A 25,536-nucleotide genomic window follows, 5' to 3' on the forward strand; every position below is an offset into this window, starting at 1 on the left:
GGCTTGTTCAGAGACACTCAATGGGCAAATGGAGGCTTAGAGAATCAACCGTGCACTAGCTGCAAGAAGAAATTTTATCAGAACTATAACTCAAGATATAAAAGGTCCTGAATTGTTAGCACTGAAATTTCAGCTGGAATCCAAACCTTTATGTAAAAAACTTGCTGGCACTGCTGCATATTCACAGTGCACTTCTACCTGTATTTGTTATGTTACTATGTAGAATAGTAGGTCACAGTCCCAGCCCTTCAAATGCAACTTTTGCAGACTACTGTAATACTCTTCCACCATTCATGCATGTTTCCTAATCTTAGCTTGCTGCTTTTATAGTAGAAGCTCAGGAAATACATATAAATAGACAGATAGATTAGATAGATAGATAGATAGATAGATAGATAGATAGATAGATAGATAGATAGATAGATAGATGTGCTTATCAAAAATAAAAGAGCGTTATTTATGTAATATTGCGGCTTAGGTTATATGATATATAGCAATATATGTGAAGTATAATGTCTGGTATGTTAATATAGTTTGATTGCTTTTATATGAATATAAATTTGCCTATGTCACAAATGATAATTCAATAAAGGTGTCTAAAAAAAAAATAAAAGAGCATATTATTATGACATAAATATGCTAACTTCTCTCAAGCAAAATATCCTTGAATACTGCAATGGCATGAGTGAATAATCTGTTTTGTTTCATTCTTTTGGGAATTTGGGTTTCCCTGAGTTTCTTGAAATACTGTCTTTTCCTGCTGTCAAAATATATCCCGAGAAGAGCAAAAGAAGGAGAAATAAATCTTCTGTGACATAACCTGGAATACCTTTTACCATTATTTAACAGAAAATTTGCTCTTCACTGCTTTTTGTTTCTTTTGTGGGACTAGTGTTAAAATGAATACATGTGTTTAATGGGAATTATGCAGTCAACAAGTGACTGCAGTGATTTTCAAACAGATATCACTATGCCTCATCTTGCTGTAAAATAGCTTTATAGTGAGTCAGCAGCAAAATTAAGGTTTACAGGAAATACCTCATTTAATGCTGGCAAGGAAATGTCCCCATTTCACTTAACTGTAATCAAAGCTGTGTGCACACATGCAAAGCTGAAGTAATTTGTTGCTGGCAACAATATCAATATTTATTTATCCGTATCCATATTTAGTAAGTAAGGCAAGTAGATACTCTAACTTGTTTTCAAATGTTTTACTTCTATGTGCATGTCTATCACTATGCATTGAGCAACCTGGCAATGGTTTGTAAACCATGTAAGTAAATCATTTGTTGAATGGCATTTCACTGGCATCATCTGTTCTGGCAAGTATTATAGGCACCATTTTGATGACCAGCAAAATCACTGTTCCCTCTTTTGAGTAGGAAGCAGAAGTTAGGTAAACATTAGGGAGAGAGAGTCAGCATTTGATAAAAGCACTGCATATGAGTTTTTCAATGCTTTTCTGGCTGTTGCTGTTAGTTTTTTTTGCCTTCTGTTGACACTGTTGCACTGTAGAAATATATACTTTTCTTATAGTGTCTGAGGTGCTAGCCTTTATCAAAAATACTTTTCAAATAACTGACAGAATCCCATTTCTGCTGCGTACAGTTGTAACCCCATTTGCCATATACATGTAGACTAATGTGTTGCATTGTTTTTCTTTCTGTTTTTATCTGCTTCTACTACAAAGTGCTTTTCCAAAATATTTTGATTATGCATGTGATCCACTTTTAATGTGATTGCTTGCTAGGTGCATTTAAAATTCAATAGTTATAATTTATGCTTCTCTTGCAATTAAACTTTAAAGTACAGAGGTATGGCTAATTCAGGTGTGAATCTCATCTGGTCCATCAACTTAGGGAACTACTGTAAATTTGCAAAGCTACTTTGATCTCTGGATGTTCATATTCCTTTCTATGGTGGGGAATCTTCTGTCATTTTCCATTGTTTCATCTAATCACATTCTACCTCATTTGACTAGAAAGTGAAGTAGCTCAGAAAGGAAGGGGGTTTCATATTATGAAATGCTAGGCACTGACTGCCTCTTAGCAGCTTGTAGGGGGTTTAGTATGCTGATAGAAATTTTAGTCTATTAGTATAGGTTAAGTGGCTTAAACAAGTGATTTTTTTTCATTGGGCACTTTCAAGGTGCAAAACATGCTTAGAGATATATGCATTCGATAATATCTGATGAAGGTGTATAGGGAGAAAAGGATATTCTTGGAGCTTAAAGAGGAGCTGCAACTGAGAAGCTGTGCAAGGCAGAAGGACATTTTGAGTACAACTCAGACCTGTCAGCTAATGTAGTTTACTGAAAATGATTCAACAATCATAGCAAACAGAATCATAATATTTAGGGAAAAAATGATGATATGATTAAAGCAATTTTTTGAGGTTTAATGTTGCAGATGTTTCAGTGGTTAGAAACTCTAAGGATCCGACCCCCGACCCCCATGGAGATGGAGAGTACATGGTATGTTTGTTATGGCTGGATATAGCAAAATCTGAGCAAAGTGACATAGGTCTAACATTATTTATTTATGAAATAAATACTATTATCCCAAAACGTCACGCAAACACTGACAGCAGTGCTCAGAGCTCTCAACTGTCCAGATTTTTGCAGAATGTCCAGATTTTTTACTCGTATTTTTATTCCATTTTTCATAAAGTTGTAGTTTTCTGACAAATCACTAACAAATCATTGAGTACTGAAGTCAGAACATAATGGTAGACATTTGATTCTCAGACTTTATAGCCTTCAGAAAAATCATGCTAATGCAAAACCTGTTATTCTATCAACGTTCTAAGTTTGTAAGAACAATATTTAAAAGGCATCCCTATTGTGGGGCCTTTGTCCCTCCCATTATTTGTGGATTTGTCCACATTTCTTGCTCAAAGAGGTTGAGAGGTATGGCAGTGATACATACTGATCTCCCTACCCCTAATGTGGGCAATTGTTTTATTTTGTTTTGGCTTACTGGGTTTCTCCAACTGCATTTAGCAAAAAAAAAAAAAAATCCTTTCAGAGGAAGTTCAGGGACAAGTACTCCAACATATTACAAACATTTTTAAGCAGACATTCAGTCATATACAATAACAGACATTCAAGAATATACATGAATAATTACTTCCACATTTGCTAGTTAGATTGCATTCATACGAAAGTAGAGACAACTTTTACAGTATGAAAGATATGTATGCATTAGTAGATGTTGAAAATGTTGTGTTTGAAGAGGTGTGTTAGTGGGTTTGTCAGACAGATACTAGATGATGTGACTATTGCTTAGAAATTCAAAGAAATGGAGTTAAGGTAATGAACTAGTCAGGGCAGAAAATGCTGATATTATAGTTGAGGTAGAGTTTAAAACAGGTTCAAAGACACATATTTATGGCTATTATATTGTTTTTATTAGAAGTATAGAGGTGGGGGGGTGGTTGAGCAGAGTCACAAATAATGTATATAGCTGGAAGACATTAATAAAACTACTCAGGTATTGGTGAAGAGTGTTTGTCGAGAATAGGATTTCGAATGAATGGAAATGATTTGAAGATATGACAAGCTTAAGACAGCAGTGGTGTTTATCCTGGAGATCTACGGGATTACATCCATTCACTTGATAAGTGAAGTTTTAGTTTGTTTTTAAATAATTTTTCAGCCCTGAATAGATTTCAGTAGAAGTGGGATTTGGTTAAATAGTTTAGCTACACTATTTGAATATAGAGATTCATCTGCAGTATTAGATGATTTGATTATAGCAATTATTGATTTTCTACATACATACATGCATACATACATACATACAAATGTTTCAAGCGGAAGCATTAAAGCCCTTCTAGCTTGCCAATACGCCAGAACACTTGTTCCCATAATAAATGTCCAGGCTGTTCTTAAAAATATCTAAACTAGCACTTGCTTTAATGTAATTTGGTAGTCTGTTCCAAGCATCAGCTACTCTGTCAGAGAACCAGTTAGTACACTTCTCATTCCTATAGAATCTCCTACATAGGTTGTCTGATGATTCTCTAGTACTTTTTTGATAACCCCAAACATTCCCAGAGGTAGTTGTCCCTAAATGCCCTATATACCTGCATAAGATCTCCTCTTAAATATCTGTAAGAGACATTGTACAAGTTCAGATATTTTAGTCTTTCAAAATAACTTAGATTTTCACATCCATGGATGCCCTTGGTATATTTCCGCTGTACTCTTTCCAGTTTATTCATGCTTGTTTTCCTATAGGGTTTCCATATTGTTATTCCATACTCAAGTTTGGGTCTAATGTAAGTAACAAACAATTACTTCATTATGTTTGATTTCCTAGACTTTATAAATCTTTCTATACAACCTATTGTTCTATAACTATCATTAGCCAATTGGTTGATACCATTAGAAAAACTCATAGCTGACTCTACCCATATACCCAGGTCCTTAAATGAGTCTACAGTTTCAATCACAGTGTGCTGCATTAAATATTCACCTTTCAGCTTATGTCTCCCAAATCTCATATGCTTAGTTTTTGATGTATTTATCAACATATTATTCACCTGTGCCCAAATGGTCAATTTAGTCAAATTATTTTGCAGACATGCCTTATCTGTAACACTTGTAATCAGTTTAACCAATTTCAGGTCATCAGCATATAGACTGTAGAACACCTCAGATGAAAAAGTAAGGCCTGAAAGATACAATCTAAACAAGGGCCTAGTACAGAGCCCTGTAGGACTCCTTGAATGTAACCAAGGATTTCACCTGTCCAGTTGGTGTGTGATACTTGCCGTGTCCTATTTGTAAGCCATGCAGCTATCTATCTTATCAACAGTACGTCAATACCTAGTTGTACTAATGTATTGATCAGTGTTTTGTGCATGACCCTGTCAAATGCTGAAGTTAAATCAATATAAATCACATCACAGCACAATAAGTAGACTTTACAACAAAAGGAAAAAACTGTTGCAGAAAAGAGGAAAATCCCAGGATGCAAAAAACTCCCTTACCAGCCTCAGTAAGAAGCTGAGATCCCTCATAAAATCCTCCAAAGCTAGTTACGAAAATAAAATTGCCAAAGATTCCAAAGACAACCACAAGGCATTCTATAAATATGTCAAGAATCTAAATGACAATGCTCAGATCTGCTCTGAGCTGCAACAGAATGGCATTAAATATACTGATCCCAAGGATATTGACAATATCCTGCCAGATCGATTCAGTGCCAACTTCACCCCCCTCTCACCCCCTAAATGGCCCATCTCAATACTGAAAGATTGCCCTATTCTGGTAATAACGGCCACACAAGTAAAAAAATGCACTCTCCAAAGCTAAGAATACAGCATCCATGGGACCAGATGACATCCCGGGTTGTGTACTACATAAACTACAAAATGAACTGGCACCTCACCTAAGTATCATGTTTAATCATACCCTCACCTCAGGCTTCGTGCCCACTGAGTGGCACACAGCTACAGTTATCCCTCTCCACAAGGGGAAATCCACCTTGGATCCCGGGAACTACCACCCCATCAGTCTGACGAGCCTGATCTGCAAGGCCATGGAACGTATTATCATGGAACTTATAAACAAAGACATTGGCAACCTTAAAACACTGGACCCCACCCAGTTTGGGTTCGTGAAGGGCCAATCTTGTCTCCTGAACCTTACTGACTTCTTCGAATCAGTCTCCAGAGCCGTGGACGAGGGTAAGGCAGTCCACAAAGCCTATCTGGACCTCGTCAAGGCCTTTGACACCATCCCCCACTCTGGAATCATAGACAAACTTACTAAGCTGGGCATTAATCCCTACATCACTAGATGGGTTGCCAACTGGCTTACTGACAGAACCCACACTGTAAAAGTAGCTGACTCCAAATCCAGCTCCAGGCAAGTGACAAGTGGAGTACCTCAGGGTTCAGTCCTGGGAATTCTTTTGTTTGGCATCTACTTCTCTGAAGTACAGGCCAACACTAAGGGACTCTGGCTAACAAAGTTCACAGATGACTGCAAACTGGGAGCCATTATTGAATTCCCAAATGATGTGGATACTCTACAAAAGGGCCTTACAGAAACAGATGCTTGGTGCCAGAGCCATGGGCTCAAGCTCAATGCCAAGAAATGTATAGTTATCCCCTTTGGGAAAAAACATGTACCCGTGAATTACCACAGAGGTGGCAGTACACTAAACACCGAAAGTGTGATAAGAGACCTAGGGACACAGGTGGACAGTGGCCTCACCTTCAATAACCACATCACCACAAAAGTCGGGAAATCCTTCTATGTGGCACACCTCATCACTAAGGGCTTTTCATCCAGAAAAAAGGAGGTCATTGTCCCACTGTACTCATCCCTCATTAGACGCATTATAGAATACAATGCCCCATTTGGTATGTACCTCTCAAGACATCTGCAACAACTGGAAAGGCCGCAGAAATACCTCACTAAAAGAATCACAGGCCTAAAGCAGATCTCCTATGCTGACTGCCTTAAAAAACTCCAGCTATACTCTGTCACATATCATCTACTCTGAGGTGATCTCTGCTTAACATACAAGGCCATGTCAAACCCAGAGCTGTTGGACATGCTACACTTAAAGAAATCCCAATCCCTCAGAGCCACATGCTCCAGGGATCTAAATCTTATCATAATAAACAAAACATGCTGGAGGGATAGGTTCCTGACCCAGAGACTCCCCATGCTCTGGAATATACTGCCCATGCATGTCAAGCAGAGTGCGTCTTTGGCCCTCTTCAAAAGGAACCTTGATGATTAGATGGGAGAAAGGAAATTCACCCCGGGGATCACGTCAGTCACCCTGCTAGACAGGGGTCCATAGAAGTAAATAGTGTGGGAAGAAATAGCCAGGGAATTGTTATGGCTAGGCTTGTATAGACCTTAGGGCCAATAGCCTAGTACCAACCTATGAACCTATGAACCTATTTTTCATTCATAGCTGTTATTATATTGTTATAGATTTTGTTCTCTAGGGAATACAAGTATATTAGGAGATTAGGGTTGCATTAAGTTGTTAAGGGCTGAGCAATGTTTTGTCTTACAGAGAAGTCTGAATATTGTAGTTAGCTGAGAAAGAACTGGGTGATATGTTAGGTCTAACCAGTTTAATTCTCTGAAGGCTAGGCAGTGGTGTCTTCTATTCTTATAGTTTACTGCAAATTTGGCTGTTCTATTATAACACTGCTCCAGTTTGAACAACTGAGACCAGAAGTTTAGAGAAGATTGGTGCTTGTACAAAACTGATGGCAGTAAGAAAGGAGTGGCCATATGTCATCTGGATATGTCAGTAAGGTAGTTTTTTACTCCATATAATTTACCTAGTTTTTGATGATTTTTTTTAACCACATGTTAATGGTAGCTGAATTTCAACTGGTCATCTATGATTTATCCATCCATCCATCCGTCTACAACCCATTTTCCCATTTTGTACACAAGGTCAGGGTGTCACTTCAACAGTGACAATCATCGAAAGTCAAGGTTTACACCATCGGGTGCCCAGCCCTGCTGATGACACCAAGTAATTTTCTGTGGTTTACTATGCTATTGGCAAAGATAACGGTGAACAGTTTTGTTTTGGCAAAGATATGTTGTGGGGTGAAAAGAAGTAATTTTGTATTTTAGGGGCTAGAAGTAGTTGTGAATTATATAGGTTCATAGGTTCATAGGTAGGAACTAGAGTCAGACTATCAGCCCTGAGGCCTATACAAGCCCAGCCAAAAAGGTACCCTGGCTTTTGTCACCCAAGAAAATTATTTTCCTGTACCACTGTCGTGCAGAGCCACAGAAGTGATCCCCAGGGTGAATTTCCTATTTCCCATCCAATCATCAAGATTTTTCCTGATGAGCACTAATGAAGAGCTTTGTTTGATATAGATAGGTAGTTTATTCCAGAGTATGGGAAGTCTCTGGGACAGGAATCTATCCCTCCAGCATGTTCTGTTTATTGTGGTGACAAAGTTTAGGTCCCTAGAGCGTGTAGCTCGGAGGGATTGGGATTTCTTTAAGTGGAGCATGTCCAACAGGTCTGGGTTTGACATAGCTTTGTATGTTAGGCAGAGATCACCTCTGAGTAGGCGATATGCAACAGAGTAAAGCTGGAGTTTTTTGAGACAGTCTGCATAGGGCATCTGTTTGAGGCTGGTAATCCTCTTTGTGAGGTATTTCTGCGGCTTTTCCAGTTGTTGTAGATGTCTTGTGAGGTACATACCAAAAGGGGCATTGTACTCTATAATGGATCTAATGAGTGATGAGTAGAGGGCAACAATGACCTCTTTTATTCTGGATGGGAAACCTTTTGTGATAAGGTGTGCCATGTAGAAGGATTTCCTGACTACTGTGGCAATGTGATTATCAAAGGAGAGACTACTGTCCACCTGTGTCCCAAGGTCTCTTATCACACTTTCTTTGTTATGTATACTACCACCTATGTTGTAGTTCATGGGTACAGAGTTTTTAACAAAGGGGATAACAATGCACTTTTTGGCACTGAACTTGAAGCCATGACTTTGACACCAGGCATCTGTCTCAGTGAGGCCCTTTTGTAGTATGTTCACATTGTTAGGAGTTTCAATTATGGCTCCTAGTTTGCAGTCATCTGCGAACTTCATTAGCAAAAGACCTTCTGTGTTATCCTGTACTTCAGAGAAGTAGATACCAAACAGGAGAGGACCCAGGACTGAACCCTGTGGTACTCCACTTGTCACTGATATGAAGTCGGATTTGGAGTCTGCTACTTTCACAGTGTGGGTTCTGTCAGTGAGTCAGTTGGCAACCCATCTTGTGACATAGGGATTTATACCTAGTTTAGTGAGTTTATCTATAATTCCAGAGTGGGAGATGGTGTTGAAAGCCTTGGCAAAATCTAGATAGGCTGTGTGAACCACCTTACCCTCGTCTACAGCTTTGGTGACTGGTTCAAAGAAGTCTATCAGGTTTAGGAGACATGATCTGCCTTTTAAAAAAATGAACTGGGTGGAGTCCAGAGTTTGGAAATTACCAATGTCTTCGTTTATAAGTTCCATGATGATACATTCCATGGCCTTGCAGACCAGGCTCGTCAGACTAATGGGGCGGTAGTTCCCAGGGTCCGTGGTGGCTCCCGCCTTGTGGAGTGGGATAACCATTGCTGTGCGCCATTCAGCAGGCACAAAGCCTGAGGTGAGGCTATGATTGAACATGGTACTTAGGTGGGGTGCCAGTTCATTTTGCAGTTCGTGTAGAACTCAGCCTGGGATGTTGTCTGGTCCCATGGATGCTGTGTTCTTGGCTTTGGAGAGTGTGGTTTTTATCTGTGCAGCCGTGATTACAGGAAATTTGCATTCTTCCGGTATAGAGATGTACTCTTTAGGGGGTGAGAGGGGGGTAAAGTTAGCCCTGAACCTATCTGCCAGGATGTTGGCAATATCAGTTGGGTCTGTAGATTTAGTGCCATTGTGCTGTAACTCAGAGTAGATCTGAGTGTTGCCATTGAGATTTTTGACATAGCTATAGAGTGCTTTGTGGTTGTCTTTAGGATCAGTGGCAATTTTGTTTTCATAACTAGCTTAGGAGGAGATATATATATATCTATTTATATATATATATATATATATATATATATATATATATATATATATATATCCATGTTTTAACTGAGCTTATATCCATGTTTTAACTTGACCTTCTGAGCTGGGAATTTCTGGTTAAAGGTTTATAGTGCCTGAATACTGGAACTGTATCTTACTGAAATTGGTACACCTTGTTTGCTGTAGCATAGACTAGATCCAGGCCTGCTGAATCTAGCTTTGTTTATATGCTTGTTGTTTGTTTGCTTGTTATTTCCCTGGAACGCTAATTCCACCTAATATGTGACTTCTCAGCGCTTCTGTGGATCACTAGTGATATCTGCATTGCTTACTGTACTTATTTCCTTGTTTCACTTGAAAGAAAGTTACTGTTTGTCGTTTTTGCATTTAAGTTACCTGTAACACATTGCACTTAAGTTACCTGGCACTTGCTCACTAAAGCAATTATATAAGTCAGCACTAAAAATTAAAAGCACTACACCCTCACTCCCCACTGGCCCTTGTTTTCAATTATTAAGGAATTCCAAATATCATTCTAGCATGTCCAATGGTCAGTTGTCAATCTCCTCTCCGGTCCAGCTGGTGAATCTGGGAATCTTGAGGCAATGTTACAACTGCCTCATGTACACAGACAACCCTCTCCTCCTCCCAACAAATTCCAACACATGTGAGAGATGCAACCATATAGCCAAACTGGAGGCTAAGCTCTCTCAACTCAGTACTGGCATAACCAGTCAGGAGGAGAAGGAAACCACACTCACTACAATTCCAGTCTCACATAGACCTACCACGACAGCAAACCAAACACATAATCACAGAAAACATACTGGAGGCTCTAAATAAAGATCTGCCGAAGCAGCAGAGACCTCCAAAGCAGACACCCAAGCAGCCGCTACCCCAAAACAAAACACGTGCAACACATATCTCACAAAGTCAGTGTGCCGAACAGTCACAGCCCTTAAGACTAAACAACACACCTGATACACTTGTAATAGGTGACTCTATCGTCAGGCACACTGACTTCCCGCTCACCAGGCTGAACAAGGAGAGGGTCACGGTGAGCAGCCTGTCAGGCGCTAGGATCCGCCACATAACACAAGCACTCAGGTCACTCCAAGGCAAGTACAAATATGACTCAGTCATTGTCCATGCTGGTGTGAATGACCTGAGATGTACCTCCCTGGACTACTTGAAAAGAGACATAAAGGAGCTCTCTGAGCATGTAGCCCAGGCCAGTATGACCCTGACCTTGAGTAGCATCTTACCCTCACCAAGAATGATGCCACAATATGAAGACAAGATGATCAATTTCAACAATTGGCTTAAGTACTGGTGTCATTCAAAGGGGATCCAATGCCTGTCAGCTTGGGATGATATGCTCGACTAGCCACGGTGCTTTGCTAGGGACGGCTTGCACCTGTCACCCCTGGGCTTTCGGATATTGGCAAAGGCTCTTGCTACCCCCATAGTGCCTTTTTTAGGCAAGGCTCAAAAGACAAACCCACCTCCATAGGTATCACAAGGGATAAGAAACTAAGAGTAATGCTACTCAACGCCAGAAGTCTAAACCTCAAGATGCACACACTCGAAACTCTCCTTAGCATGGAGAACATCGATATCTGTGCAGTACCAGAAACCTGGTTCAGGGCTCCCAAGAGCACCCCAGCACTACCAGGTTATACCTCATACCATGCTTTTCGGCCCCAAAACTTGGACCGAACCACAAAAGGAGGAGGAGTATCGATATTCATCAAAGATACCCACACCTCCAGGTTGGTGGCAAAGCACGAAGCATCAGAGACTATCCATGTGCAACTAACAGTGGGTAAAACTGCCTTTCAGTTTATAGCCTGCTACAGACCACCCTCCCAAACCCAGGAACCCCACTCAGCCTTCCTGAGAGCACTGGAAAATATGAAGGTCTCTCCAAACACCATTATATTGGGCGACTTCAACTACCCAAACATAGACGGGGAGCATTACTCTAGCTCCAACACCCTAGCCCAAAGGTTCCTAGAATTTATAAACTCAAATGCTATGGAACAACTTGTTACCACTCCCACAAGAGGGGAAAACATACTGGACCTGATCATCACCAAAATGGGGACTCTATGCTCCAGACCAGAAGTGTATCCCTCACTGGTAAGATCAGACCATAAACTAATCTCACTGGATATTCACATCCCGACCCCACCCCCTGCCCAGAAAACCACAGTGAAAAACTTCTCTAAAGCAAATTTCACACTCCTCAAAACCGAGGTGGAATCCTTCAAAGCCCCCGGGCCTGTGGAAATTACAGCCCAGACCGCAGAATCCTTTATAAATGCATTCTATGAACACCTTCAGGATAGCATGGATCATGCGATCCTAAATAAAACCAAGACCCAATCCTCCAAAGGCAGACGTCCTGTCTGGTGGACCCCAGCCATAAACAAACTATACAATAGAAGGAGGAAGCTACTAAATGATAGAGCAAAATTCCAAAAAGGGAAGGCATCACTGATCAGTATTAGCAAAAAACTACGGGCACACATAAAATTGTCTAAGGCCAGCTTCAAGAGAAAAATTGCACAGGACACTAAGGATAATCACAAGGCTTTCTTTAGTTATGTTAGGAACCTGGGTGGTAATTCCCAGATATGCTCAAAATTAGTCCAAAATGACAAAAAATAGTCTGAACCCACAGACATTGCCAACATCCTAGCTGACAGGTTCAGTGCAAACTTCTCCCCCCCCTCCCCACCAAAAGGGCAAATACCTATCCCAGCAGAGTGCTGCCCCCCTGACATCTCAGAGGCTCAGGTAAGAGCTGCCCTCTCCAAAGCAAAAAACACAGCATCAATGGGACCAGACGGTGTCCCGGGCTGCGTCCTACATGAACTCCAAGAAGAGCAAAACCCAAACATAAAACTACTGTTCAATCTCAGCCTTACTACAGGATATGTGCCCAAAGAGTGGCATACAGCAACAGTGATTCCTCTCCATAAAGGTGGTGCCTCAACGGATCCTGGAAACTATTGCCAAATAAGCCTGACTAGCTTGGTCTGCAAAGCTATGGAAAGGATCATCATGGACCTCATAAATAAAGATATTGGGGACCTACAAACACTGGATCCTACCCAGTTTGGCTTTGTTAAGGGCAGATCCTGCCTCTTAAACCTGGTTGATTTCTTTGAAACAGTCACCAAGGCCATTGACAAGGGGAAGGTGGTCCACACAGCCTACCTGGTCCTCCCAAAAGCCTTTGATACAATAACCCACTCGGGCATTATAGATAAGCTCACCAGCTTAAATATAAACCCCTATGTCACTAGATGGATTGCAAACTGGCTCAAGGACAGAACCCACATAGTTAGAATTGCTGGAGCCATGTCAGACTCCAAACCAGTTACAAGTGGTGTCCCACAAGGCCCAGTCCTGGGACCTCTCTTGTTCGATATATATTTCTCGGAGGTACAGGCCAACACGGAAGGACTGTGGCTGACCAAGTTTGCAGATGACTGCAAACTGGGCGCCATAATCGACTCTCCAGCCGACACAAGCATCCTCCAAAAGGGCCTTATAGAAACAGACAACTGGTGCCAGAGCCATGGCCTCAAGCTAAATGCCAAAAAGTGTATAGTCATCCCCTTTGGCAAAAACAAAGTGCCCACAAATTACCAGATAGGTGGTAATCCATTAAGTACAGAAGAAGTAATTAGGGACCTGGGGACCCAAGTTGATAGCAATCTCTCATTTGACAACCACGTGGCCAAAGTGGTTAGAAAAACATTTTATATAGCCCACCTAATCATGGAGGGATTCACATCTAGATCAGGGGAGGTCATCGTGCCTCTTTACTCATCCCTCATCATACCCATAATTGAGTACAATGCCCCTTTTGGGATGTACCTTACCAGACACCGGCAGCAACTGGAAAGACCCCAAAAGTACCTCACCAAGAGGATCAAAGGGCTCAAACAGATGCCATATGCAGCCCGGTTAAAGAAACTCCAGCTCTACTCAGTGGCATACCGCCTGTTCAGAGGCGATCTGTGCCTGACGTATAAAGCCATGTCCAACCCGGAATTAATGGACATGCTGCACCTCAGAAAATCCAAATCCCATTGAGCTACGTGCTCAAGAGACTTGAACCTCAGCACTGAAATAAATAGGACATGCTGGAGGGACAGATTCATAACCCAGAGGCTCCCTTCACTCTGGAATAAAATCCCAGTCCAGGTTAGGCAGAGTCCCTCATTGACTCTCTTCAAGAGGAATCTTGATGAGTGGATGGGAGATCGTAGGTTTACCCCGGGTATCACTTCTGTGTCACTGTTAGACAGAGGCACAGTATACTAACCTCAAAAAAGGGCATAGCAAAATAAATTTAAAATGGGTGGCGAAAGCCAAACACATTCTGGCTAGGCTTATAAATGCCCTAGGGCAGATAGCCTAGTATGAACCTATGAACCTATGAACCTATGAACCAATGAACTAATAAGAAGGATTGTTACATAAGGTCTTGAAGCTTAGAATGATATTTGACAGAACATTTTAGGGACAAGTCATCAGTGTATTGAACTTGGGTAGCATGTTTATATATATATATATATATATACATATATATATATATATATATATATATATATATATATATATATATATATAGATATCCATGTTTTAACTAATAAGAAGGATTGTTACATAAGGTCTTGAAGCTTAGAGAGATAGTTGACAGAACGTTTTAGGGACAAGTCATCAGTGTATTGAACTAGGGTAGCATTTGTTGTAGCAGAGTAGAGATCATTGATGAATATGTTGAAAGATGGGGCCTATTAGGTCACTAATAGTTACTGGCAGGAAGGCAGAGAAATCATTTTTACATTTCACTTCTTATTCTTTTGGAGAAGTAGCTATGGAATAATTGTAGTAAAACATTGGCAAACCCTAAGGATGAGTGTTTCTGTGAGAATTTCTGGTGGGAGACAGTATTTTGATATATCTAGAAAGATGGTGGAGACTAGGCTTCCAGTGTTTTTCTCTGAGTGTTGAGAATGTTGAAAAAATTCAGCAAAGCAGTGGTTGTGATCGAGATGGAAGCCAAGTTAGGTTGCAGACAGAAGATGCTTATCTATTATTATACAATGACTGGTCATTAACATTCAGAAATGTGCACTCTGATTGGTCAGCCCAACCAGCATGCCCATTGTAAAATTGAGCATATACCAATAGAAAAAAGTCTGGTCACCTGAACTTTCTTTCTTCGATTAATATATGCTATCATTTTCCGGTTGTCTTCAGATAAGAGATCGAGAAGTATAAAGTCTGAAACCCAGACAGTTTAGAGGTATGAGAGAGACATGGCAGAAATACAAGGAAAATCAGGTGCAGTATGTCAAATTAAGAAACGTACCTGATTTTCCTTGTATTTCTGCTCTGTCTCTCTCTCATACCTGTCCGGATTTCAAACTTAAAAAAAAAAAGACGCAATGGATACCTTCCTTTCTGCATTGCTTCCTTTCCAAATCACTGATGTACTGCATAAGTAGGGGAACATAAGTCCCATACACATATCAATAAAGCAGCAGGATACCCAAAGAAAGTGGAAGAACACTGCATTATACAGACATTATTTAAGAAAAGTAAGTAATTTGTTTTCTTAAATAATGTCATTCTATAATAGCAATAACCTATGGCTGGGTGTGGGTAATGCTGGATTTACCCACACCCAGCCATGGGTTATTGTTATAGTATTGATAGCATTCGCTATTATTTACCATGGCTATCATTTTAAACTTATGTGTAGCACCTAATGTGTGACAGACAGTTTTAATATGAAGGTTTTAGATATATGACACATTAAAACTAATTTCTGCAACAGTAGTCCTAATTACATACATCTAGAAGGTATGAGCCTCACTATCTCACAATAGCTGCTATGTTGTCTTCTGTTCAAATGCCCAGTTGTGAGCATGGCCTTGTAAAGAATTTTACATGATGTTTGTCTGGCTCATTGAGCAACTAGTGCGATTCAGAAACTCTAATGAGTTGAGAACTAATTACCATATACATCACTACCAGGGGAGGAAACCTACACTACATAAGTGCAAAATAGAGCAGAGATCATCATCACACTACAGAAGATGAATATTCCTTTTTGAGTATGATGCATGTACTGAACTCACAGATTATTTCTACACTTTAATAGTCGGACAAGTTTGAGGTATGTTTTGCTTGTTAAATCTGCAGTTTGTGTCAATGTTAGCATTTCTTGGTGCTGTGCACTTATAGCTGATATAAAGGAGTGTATCAGGTTTTCAGTCATTATAGCTGAATTCTTATAAGTTGTGCACAGAAGTACCTTGGTTCCTCATGTGTGAAAGCTGTACTAGTAAACTAGTGCAGTAAACTTGCTGGTTGTAAGTGTAGGTTGCCAGAGTACTGTTGGTTATCTTCCAAGGTGGTGTGTAAACCTATAATTAGTGGGACTGTTTTTTTTGTGTGTGTGTGTGTGTGTGTGTGTGTGTGTGTGTGTGTGTGTGTGTGTGTATGTGCGCGTGTGCATGTGTGTGCGTGTGTGTGTGTGTGTGTGTGTGTGTGTGTGTGTGTGTGTGTGTGTGTGTGTGTGTGTGTGTGTGTGCCTATCCACCAGCTGACATAGCATTCTATACATGACATACATAGTTTCCAGCAAGGCCTAATATTGTCATACACCTTGTCAGGCCATGGTGAGTGAGACATATGTCCGCTGGTCACAGTCAATACACATGATCTGGCCTTGAGCAAAAGTAACAGTGTTTGGTCCAGTGTCCGTAGGTGTATGACAGTGTTAGTCCTCATATCCATGCTAACTCCTATCATGGCATTTCAGGTGACATGACTGAAAGATCTGGGGACACCGCTTGGCATTACAGTTTAGTTGCCCTCTGTGCAACTAAATATTGCAGTTACTTCCAGCATGTTGCAAGAAGAGAGTCATGCAAGGTGTCTGTACAGAGCACAGACAAATACATTAGGGAAGTATAATATGTACACACTGTGTTTCTTAGTCATGCTGTGCCTCACTTGCCCAAAGGATGGTCCAGGTCCTTACCTACAATGCCCTGCAGCAGTGCTGTGACATCCCCACATGGAGAGACATAGTATTGCATCATGTGTTCACCAATGTAGTTGACCAGTACAGCCCACCCCCCAATGTGAGGTCATTCTTGGTGGGATCTGGTCACAGATCATTCTCATTAGAACTACCAGCATGTACCCTCTCTTGTAGACAATACAGACATATATGTCAAGAATGCCATTTATTGCCTCCTGTGAGATGGTTTACATAGCGTGACTGCACCTCCCATTCAGCATTTTAACTGCATGAACTCAGCTGTACATGACAGGAGGAGCACAGGCTCATCATGGCTCAGCAAACCTGACTGGTGGACAACTGCCTTTAGCAGGCTGTACAACAACAGGTGAACAGTGCTGTGTGACAGTTGGGGTGAGGGTGCCCCCCCCTAACATGGAGGCACTGCGTCCTCAGCTAAAAGAAGCACATAGTGTTGTTGTGATGTTGTGTAGACACTGTAAGTGTCAAAAGTAGCCAGCCACACAATGCAGAACCACAATGGACAGTATAGTTACATGTGTGACCTCAAAGGACAGTCCCAGATTGTTGGTGACCTCATACATCATGATGCCAAATATGATGGCTCTGTACTCATACCTAACATGTACTGCCATGCTGTCTGCATCAAGTACACTCCCTTGTCCTCACCGCATGTGACACATTACATTCTTACAACCTGTCCCATAATTTCCATTTTTACAAAGCAGTTTGTAACTGGCTTCTCATCAGAAAATACACAGCATCTATTGCAAATGCTGAAATTCCAGGCTGCACCCTACATGTAATCTGAGAGGGATTACTAACACCATTGGGAAACCCTTGCAATCATACTGACACCACTGGCTGCACACCAGCTGAGTGGACAACGGCAACTGTTATACCCTTGCACAGATGTGGTTCATCCACTGACTAACATAACTATACGCCTCTTTATCTAAGTATCCATATCTGTATGCCCATAGAGTCAATCATCATGGAGCTGATCAGCACACATATATGTGTTGTACACACAGTTGACTGTACACAGTTTGGATGTGTGATGGGGAGCATGACTGCCACATGTGGTGGACATTTCCGTGTGTGTCACCAAGGACCTGGGTGAGGGTACATCAGGGCATACAACCCTCTAGACTAAGCCAAGCCATCTGCCTATATCCCCCACTCAGGCAACATTTACAAAGCAGACACTTGGGCATCATCAATACTGTAACTGTAAGCTGCACTAAGTGGCTCATGATGGCACACATATGCAATATAGGAACATCCACCTCCAACAGATGATCTGTAAGCAGCAGTACTCAACAGGGTGCAGTCCTGGGTCCTCTATTGCTTGGAATCCATTTAACCACAATACACATGACTACTGACTGACTGTGGCTAACAATGTTGGCTTATGGCTGCAAATTGTGAGCACTCATAGAACCTCTGTGGTATGCCACTATCCTGCAAGAGGGTATTGCAAACACACACCTGTTGACATACTAATGGCCATAAACTCCATGTAAATATATGTGTAGTATAATTTCCATCAGTTAGACCTTTGTACCTGGTAAGTAGCACATCAGTCGCAACATGTGATGTACATACTCAGGGGTGAAAGAGCTGGGCACACAGATCTGGCCACACAGGTTTACACCTAATGTGCCTCAGATCACCATGTCTCTACAGTGGTATGGCAGGAATTATATGTCATAGCTGAGGCCACAGTTACCTGTAAGTGATATACTCATAACCTCCAAGTACTCTTTCCTCAGCATGCCAAAATCTGAATGCAATGGCAATAACAATTTCACACAACAATATAGTCCCTCACAAGGACGCTTCAATTTCTTAGTATGTGTTCAATAGGGATTGTCTGCAATGATTGTCATTGTTGCCTGTAACATATAGACTACTCAGAGGTGATCTGTGCCTTGCATATGGGGCAATGTGTGACCCTGCTTGATTGCATATGCTGCTTATCTGTAGAAGGCATATTAGACAGATAACTCACTGTAAGGACATTAACTGTGTACGTGATGTTAACACTACTTGCTTCTGGGAGGATTTGTCAAGCAGACTTAAACACACCCTTGAAATAGAACCTTGCCTAATGGCACACAGACCACCTCAGTGCACCTCACCACATGCCATCTGTATGATTGGCTGGGTGACCATCATCTCAACAAAGGGCATCTGCCTGTGTCCTTCTTGGACTTGGGCAATACTGTATGTACAGGTCCTGTAACTATGGATATAAAGATTTCTATGATTGTGAGGGCTATATGGCCATTATGCTAGTGATGTTCATATATCCTATAGTTCCATAACATGATGTAAAATGCTCTAGCACTGCATACAGGACACTCCAAGGCACACATGTAGTGCACGTTGGCTGGATGTAGGTGAGAACACCTACGTTTGTAATGGTACACACTACAGATCACAGTATGTGATGCATGCAACACACCTCATGTCTGCTAGTACTGTCAGTTTAGGACATATGATGCTTGATGACATCAGCAAGCCTTGTTGTGGTCAGTACTTTGGGGGGGCACATCACACGCTGCAAATAAAATACTGCAAAATCCTACCTATTTCCAAGTTACCAAATTAATAATAGTTATGCCATATGGACACACACACACACACACACACACACACACACACACATACACACACACACACACACACACACACACACATAAAACAAGTTGCCTGGCATGAGATTAAACCCCCTACCTATCTAGTATTACACACTATAGCTTACAGTACTTATTGCAAGTGCCACAGCTTATGTCTGATACTACATTGTCAGCTAGAAGTGTTAAGGTGGATGAAATCATCAGACCGTGTAGAAGAGCGAAGTTTGAAAGCCAGCGGCAAGTTACAAGGCCACCAAGTAGCCTTGAGTGAGATTAGAACTCCTCCCTATCTATTCTTACACACTATTACTGATAATACGTATTGCATGTGCCACGGCTTAAGTCTGATATTATGATGTCAGCCAGTAATCTTAAGGTGGATGACATCATCAAGCCTTATAAAAGAGGGCAGTTTAGAAGCTGTCAGCAAGTTACAGGGCCAAAATCTGTATAACCATTGCATTTTGATAGCCCACGAGGGCATGTCAGTTGTTTTGCAGGCAGATATATACACACTCACACACATGCACCAAGTAGCCTGGAGTGAGATTAGCACCCCTAGTTATCCAGTGTTTTACACTATAGATCACAGTACTTCTCACACATGCCACATGTTAAGTCTGTAGCATATGTGATTGCAGGCACAGTACTTGTTAATTAAACAAACTAGGCTTGTGTTGAACAGCATCTGTGGCTTGCAGGGTAATATTGCTTCATACTGTTATCTGCATCTAGTATGCTAGCAGTAAGATAACAGTTATTACCCTAGCTATGTGTGTACAGTTACCAGTATGGCCATATGTGGCTGTTTGCACTTAGACAGGCAAACCTGTGGGCAGGAACAATGTGCCTCGTCCATGCGTGCGTTGCCAACATTATGCATTATACCACTTGCGCACCTGTGTCTGTCTACGTGGTGACATCCAGCAGGCACAGGTCTCTGCAGGTAAGTGGATTATGTACTGTTGCACCCTTAGTTTGGATCCTTTGAGCAACAGTATTAATGTGTGATAGCACAGATTTACTCATTTGCTATCCATTATTAGGGTATGTAGGACAATACAGACACCCACACATATTTATGTATATAACAGGGATGTATATCTAAATGTAGCTGTGTGTGCGTGTGTGTGTGTGTGTGTGTGTGTGTGTGTGTGTGTGTGTGTGTGTGTGTGTGTGTGTGTGTGTGTGTGTGTGTGTATGTATGTGTGTGTGTGTGTGTGTGTGTGTGTGTGTGTGTGCACATGTGTGTGTGTGTGTGTGTGTGTGTGTGTGTGTGTGTGTGTGTGTGTGTGTGTGTGTGTGTGTGTGTGTGTGTGTGTGTGTGTGTGTGTGTATGATATGTATATGTCTTATGCAGATATATGGGGAGAGTCTATGTATCATTCTGACATGTATAGCTATATATATATATATATATATATATATATATATATATATATACATATATATCGGTATATATCTCTTTGACACTACATAGAGATAGATATACTATGCATGTAACAGAGAGACAGTGACAGACAGATATGTATATGTTTATGTCTGAATGTATAGACATCTATACATAACAGGTCATTTTGATGAAGGGGCAACAGAATTGCGCTCATTTTCAATACTTATAAAGTGACTCCAGGTCATACTTACCTGTACTCCAGTTCGGGGATTTTGTGTATTACAGTCAATAACAACTGTCCCTGTTTCTGAAGTACTGCACTTCACTCATAATGTCCACAGCATTCCGCAGCTGTCTGCTGTACTTAATATGTGACTGAGGTTCATAATGTTACACCACTCACAGACAAACAGTATGTGAAAACACCAACAGAATAATACCTCACATGCAAAAGATGTGACTACTTTCAGATTAAAACCATCAACAGGATCACCCATGCTGGAGAGTACTGCAGGGCTCCACTACATATACTGAGGCACCAAAACTGTGACTTCAGAAGTCCAAACACATACTCTGTGATGTTCATAGTTTGTGTGTGTGCCTCATTATGGCATTTTTCCATGTGTGTGTGTGTGTGCATTTCTGATGGGTGTCATCATCCGCGGTTCCAGTGCATAGCCAACATCCCCCAGTAAATGGCCATGTGGGATGCCCCACCAGCAAACACTTGGTTCAGTTGTGATGTGTGCCAGATATGGGAGTGATGATAATGGCCAGGGCTGCCACCACAGACAGTCATGATAATCGCCTCAGCATTGCACATGACCTGGTAGTTGATGGAGTGGTACCCCTTGCGGTTGATGTAGATTTTACCCTCCTCCCTGGGTGGTGACTTGATGTATACATGAGTGCAATCTATGACATCCAGTACCTCAGGGTAGTGTGGTACATGGTAGAAGTGTTGCAAATTGCTGGCCATTGCCTTAGGGGTGAGGGAAAAACAAATTTTCTCACTGGCATGTGATAACATGGGATCCAGGAACGGGTGGAGAACCCTAGATGCTGATGCCTGTGAGACTCCCATCATGTCCCTGGTTTGTCTTTGGAAAGTACCTGTAGCTAATATCCTAAGGGCTACACATACTTTTGTTTCCACTGGGATGGGTTCCCCTCTGTTGGCTCTGGGTCTGAGTTGAGGGTGGCAGAGCTCAGTGAGCTCGGTTCTTGTAGTATGTCCCTGTCCACGCTGTAGTGCTCTACAATCTACAGCTCATGTATCTCCTGGAAAGTTACCCTGGCCCTGAACACTCTTCTCCTTCTCATTCTAGGACTATTGTCTGCAGCAGCAACAGCAGCACTGAATTCAGCATCTAGCGCATACACATGTAACAGACCTGCAGCAGCCCCTAGCATTCTCTCAGTTAAAATTCCTAAGTCTGTACTTCAATCATGCAGAGTATGGGGGAAAATCAAATTGTAGGGTGTATGTGTACTTTATAGTGCTCTACTGTAGGTGCTGACTGTGTGGTTGGCGGTTGGCTACCTATGATGCATTCCACCTGCCTAGTATATCATTAACATCATTTAATGGCCCTAGTTTAAATTAAACAGGAGTCAAAACTAATTAATATGTCATTGGCTTTTAGATGCACTCAGCACTGCAGCATGCCATGCAAATGCATGCCTCATAGGTAAACAAAGCTTAGCACTTAGTGTACACCCCCCAGACTACCACACTTAGCATGGCGGTGCTCCACGCACACATGTGGAAACACACGCCCCTTAACTAAACAAAGCTTAGAAGTTACTGCACACACACACCCTGAAAGGACACACTCAGCATGGAGCCGCACCATGCAAACTGGCACAGCTAAGCTGAAATAAGCTTAGAAGTCATTGGACACACCCTACCCTGATGTCAGCTACCTCCTCTGTAAACACCAACATGGTTCTCTGCCTACATGAAGGGGATATGTGGACATGATTATCCTCTATGCTATTCAGTAACTCCACATCATTTGTTTTTTCCCATTTTTTATTTTTTTTTAAAGCATGTTTGTGCACTGTAGCATGCCATGCAAACATGCCCAAATTATTAAAAAAATATATTTAACTTATTTCCTTTACTTTTTCAGACACACAGGAGGATCGTTTTACTCATATCTGTATGTGGTATGCCATTTCTGTCTATATATCTACATTTTTATAACCGCTTTTGTCTGAGAACACTCCTGTACCTAGAATTTTTCCATGTAAAGTACAAACACTGACATAGGGTCTGATGAGCTGCCTGTCTGCTTGCTGGATTGCTCTACCCAACTCATTTGCATGAGACTCACCTGCTTATGAGGTGATTTGCATGCCACGGAACTTCCCGTATTGGTGCATCCATGGGATCTGATCAGTGGTGTTTATGGAATCGAAAACCTACTTACTTTCATGTAAGCAGCGTGGCATGATGCTTACATGGTAAAAAAAGCACTGTGTAGACTTTATTAAATTCACCCCTTTGTCTTTCTTCATATGGAGCCTTTGAAATATTTGGATTTTCTTTACAATTCAATCAAATGTAAATATCATTCATGAGGACTAGACAGATCCCCAGGATTCAATAAGATCCATGTAAGCTCCGTGTGTAGCCTACATGGAATGTGTTCATGTACACAGCCATGGTTCCTCCTCAGCAGCGTACCATACATATTAATTATGGTGCATTGCTGAGGGAGATCACAGAAACATGGATATTGAATCCATGTAAGACTGACTTTCAGGCTGTACCTTAATTCGGGACTGTCCAGAAAAATTCTGGATAGTTAGTAAGCACGGCATAATACCTTTTGCCCCATTAACCTGGACTGAAAGGTGTATCAGACATTTTATTTATTAAATTGCAATTTTATTTATCTTTTTTTATGTTTATATGCCTGTTTGCACAGTACTGCTGGTTGCTTAGCTATGCTTAGTTTTTCGTAAGTATACATTAGACATTCATTAGACATTTAAAAATAGAACTGGATGCATTCAATGTTAATAATTTTAATTTTTTTCTTTTTTTTTTTCTTTTTCATGTGCCTGTTTGCATGATGTGGCACGTTGCTTAGCTAGGTGTAGCATGACGTACTTAAGCAGTAGACATCTGCTAGACATCTAAAAATTGAAACTGTATGCATTCAATATTCCACTATATTCAATATTCCACTATATCCTCCCTACTCCAAAAACTAAAACCCACCACCCCTTCAGCTGACCAACTCCCTGCAGAATACCTTCAGAAAGGTGCTAAGGCCATTGCCTACCCCATATCCATTCTGATCAATAGAACCATAAGTGAAGGTAATATCCCATCCATCTAGAAAATTTCCCACATTATTCCATTACACAAAGGTGGCAACTCTTATGACTTCTTTAACTTCTGTCCTATAGCTCTACTATCCCCTCTGGCAAAAATCATGGAAACGTGTATCCATAAGCAACTTCTTCATCACCTTCTACAAAATTACTTACTAGCTAACTGTCAACACGGCTTCAGACCATATCACAGTACTACCACTGCCCTGCTTTCATTCACTGACTGTATTAACAAAAACCAGAACAAAAGTATTCCTTCCTCTGCAGTATTCCTTGATTTATCCAAAGCTTTTGACATGGTTAATCACCAACTCCTCTTACATATTACAAAATCTCTGTCACTTGATTCCTTAGCCATCAGTTGGTTTAAATCTTACCTTGAAAACAGACAGCAGGTAGTACTTTGGCACAATAACCTTTCTAATCTCCTGTCCATCTCCCTTGGTGTCCCTCAGGGTTCCATATTAGGTCTACTGCTATTTTCCATTTATATTAATGACCTGCAGTTAGTAATTTCACATACTACATGCATTCAATATGCAGATGATTCTACTATTATCTGCTCAGCTACTTCTCAAACTGAATTACATACCCTAACCCAGAAAGCATTTAATACTGTCGAACAATGGTTCACTCACTGTCGCCTCCTTCTTAACCCAAAAAAAACTAAAATGCTACTCTTCTCACCAATCCGTAAGTCCCCCCCTTACATTTCACACTCATATCTAACAATGGTACACTTATTTCCCCCTACCCAACTATTAAACTCCTAGGAATAACAATTGACAATAACCTCAACTTTGATATTCATATCAATAACACTATAAAAACAGTCAATAAAAAACTAAGATCCCTCTATAGAATCAAACCCTTTCTAACACCAGCAGCCAGGGCCGCTATAGCAAGAACTCACCTTATCTCTACTCTACTCTATGCCTCACCTATTTATACAAATCTTTCTAAAAACAACCTCAGCAAACTAGCAGTATCCTATAATAATATTGCTCGATTTGCTACTGCCTCTCCTTTCAGAACTCATCACTGCCTTAATCTAAAACAACTCGGCTGGCTTGAGTTTCCACATCATCTACAATATCTCCAGCTTGCTATAGCCCACAAGATCTTCTCTCAACCCACAAATACACCAATACTCTTAAACCTTTTCACCCCCTACAGCAATCCTAAAAACCTACGTTCATCTAACAAACTTCTTATTAACACTTGCAGATCTTACAACTCAGCAGGTGATACCCTGTTCTCTAATACTGTTGGAAACTTATGGAATTCACTTCCTACTGAGCTCACTTCTCTGTCATCTCCTACACTATTTAAAAAGAAACTAAAATTATATCTCAATACACACTGGTTATGTTCCTGCACTAACCCTGACTAACTTTCCTACATCTCATCATTAACATCCTTACATCATTATGTATGTATATTTACTTTCTGTCTTGAATTTCTACAGTACCCCTTACTGTCCTTGCCAAGCTCATTTGAACTAT

The sequence above is a fragment of the Protopterus annectens genome, chromosome 3.part0 (genome assembly GCF_019279795.1).
Source record: "Protopterus annectens isolate FY-2018-M chromosome 3.part0, PAN1.0, whole genome shotgun sequence".
Classification (NCBI taxonomy): Eukaryota; Metazoa; Chordata; order Ceratodontiformes; family Protopteridae; genus Protopterus; species Protopterus annectens.